Consider the following 2,764-nt stretch of genomic DNA (forward strand, 5'->3'; position numbering starts at 1 on the left):
AAATACTTATCGGAATCAGATGATCTTTAGATCAATCCTATGCCTCTCAACGAGAGGAATCTAATAAAAATATTATCAGCCATGAATAAGATGACCCACATGGAATTTGGCCCTAGTTGCCAATTTTAACAGTACTCTTTGGATCTAGAAAACTCTCCTCCGGACTACTATCTCTGCCCCACTGCAAGAAGATCACTCAATCTTACTCGGGCAACTCAACACTGCTACTCTTGAGAAATTCGATCTCTTGATCTCTCTCACTCAATGGGTTCTCCAAGTGCCCATCAAGCTCCTTCTTATAATCTCTCGTTGGAACTCCAACGACCAAGATTAAAAAATAATCAATGGCTAAGATTAACTGGGAGTTGATCTTCGTCTTCTTCTAGAAGATTCACACCTGATTTAATTAATACACTTTAATAACCAGATTTCCTAAGTTTAGACTTAGGGAACCATTTAAAAAAAAGTTAATTATTTTAATTAAAGCATCTCTAAGTGGAATTTTCCCAAACAATTTCTAGGTATTGGAGAATGCATGTGTCTTAACCTCTCTGCAAAATCTTGAGGCAAGAGCACATCGAATGCTACATAAATCAACAAAAACTAGACAATCTGCTAAATTCCCATAACAACAAAAGACATTAAATTCTGATAATCACTTGTAGTTAGTAAGCTACAGACTAGATTATATCAACATAAATATATTCTCATAATTTTTCAAAATTATATTTTTTTCTCCCTTTAAACATATGGTGCAAGGATAGATTCAGAAATTTATAAAACTAACCGTTCTATTTTTTCATGAGATATTTGCTACAAAATTATATGAACATAATTGTTTTGCTTATTAAATTACTAAAATTCCAAGCTGTAGTTCGAAGTACACCCAGTAAAACCCCCATGACATGACCACAAAAACTAGACAATCTGATATATTCTGATAATAACAAAAATGATAAAATAGGAAAATCAATTGTAGTTGCAGACTAGATTGTATCAACATAAACATGGTGCAACAAAATTCTCATAGTTGAGTAGATTTTTTTCCCTCTGAATATATGGTGCAGGGATTTATCCACAATTTTACACAACTAGAAGTTTTCATTTTTCATGAAATAACCATTGCAAAATATATATGAACATGAATTCTTTCGGTTATTGCCTTAGTATTCCAAAGTTGTAGTGCACAGTACACCCAGTAGACCCCATGCATGCCTACAAAAACTAGACATTTTGCCATATTACTATAACAAAAGATGTTAAATTCTTAGGATCAATTGTAGTTGTAGACTAAATTATATCAACATAAAAATTAAGTACAGGAATTGCAATAGCTCCAGTATCCGTTCATGTAAATATGTGAGACTGGTCCTGAAGGATTACTGTTACCTCAAAGCATGCTTGCATGTACTTGAGACTGCAAGATTCAGGAACTGTGAGGATTCCAAGTAACAATTAGCACTTATACATGACCGAACTGTGAAAATGAACACCTTCACTTATACATGACCGAACTGTGGGAATGAACACCTTCCATCACCTCATAAGAATTACACTGTACAATGGGCCTCCAAGCCTGCATAGTTTCTAGAAGTTTTAAAGCTTCAAGTTGCCATTCTAGTCCATCAAGTCGTTACAAGCTCTTGCTGATAGAAACAAGTCTAGTTCACTTGTAACTACATTATATTGCTTCATACAAATTATATTTTACAGTTCATAATAGGTTCTAGGAAAATTTTCGTTCTCCAACTACCTGCACAAGATGTAATGCTTGTACTATGAGAAAAGCTTCAACAACTTTCCATCCATATGCTGTCTCCATTAGTTTCCTGAATAAAATTAATTCCCCAACCCTGAAAATCTTGTATTGCCAATTATTGGCAAATATGGGATATAGCATTGGAGAAAAGTAAGTTCTTATGCACTGTTAGTAAACAGCAAGCCAGAAACATCGTTGTGGTGACAACGAAAGTTTTTGCATAACACTAACAAAATTGGCTGATGACCTGTAAAAAAACGAGTCTAACTGGCAAAAATCTCTACATTTTGATTTATCACTTTCAAGAATTGTTTGTAATAGGGTTTGCACCATTGTTTCTTTACAATAATGAAGCGTCTACATCTGAGGGCCAAAAAAATTTCTCTTGACAACAGTAGCCCTTCCCCATCTGAATGAAATGATTAGATCTTTACAACGTGAACACCAAGTTGATGCTTGGAAGTTGTCCACCCATATGTGCGTGTGAGACGAATCTGACACAAAAGGTAAAGTAATACGGTTCAGCTAGACATGGAATTATCCTTCCCAGCAAAATTTTTCATCCAAAACAATGATATACGTAAGAATGATACATATCACCTATGTATCACAATTAGAATGAAAACCAGACAAGGTAAGAAGCTCAAAATGAAAAATGTCACCTGGGCAAAAGCATAGATTGCCCGGACAACTCTAGCATAATCTGTACCAGTTGCTCTGATCACAATATCTGCCAGAAATGTTCCCCATAACCTGCATAGAAATAATGATGTCAATCTTAAATGGAAAAATAGTAGGTTTGAAAAAATAGTAACGATGTGTCTGATATACATCTAAATTTCAGGTGGTAATGTACAGTCTCTAGTCTAGCTAATGATTTATATATCTTTAACTCATTGATGATCAGCCCACACAAGGGAACTCTCCTCTAATCCATTCATTGTCATAATAAACTCACTATGCAAAATCAGTTATATCAAAAATAATAGAGAGTTATCTCAATAA

General features: G+C 34.4%; 1 long non-coding RNA gene across 1 annotated transcript; it reads right to left on the bottom strand.

The window, feature by feature from the left end:
* Window positions 1-1,134: 1,134 nt before the first annotated feature.
* LOC149252759 (uncharacterized) lies at window positions 1,135-2,512 on the bottom strand. The gene is made up of 2 exons (XR_016266092.1): window positions 2,422-2,512; window positions 1,135-2,253 (listed from the first exon to the last, which is right to left on the bottom strand). It is a non-coding gene; the product is annotated as an uncharacterized LOC149252759 (long non-coding RNA).
* Window positions 2,513-2,764: the final 252 nt, after the last annotated feature.

This window comes from Pinus tabuliformis, chromosome 7, assembly GCF_031772625.1.
Source record: "Pinus tabuliformis cultivar Carrire ecotype Pingquan chromosome 7, CPIR1, whole genome shotgun sequence".
NCBI lineage: Eukaryota > Viridiplantae > Streptophyta > Pinopsida > Pinales > Pinaceae > Pinus > Pinus tabuliformis.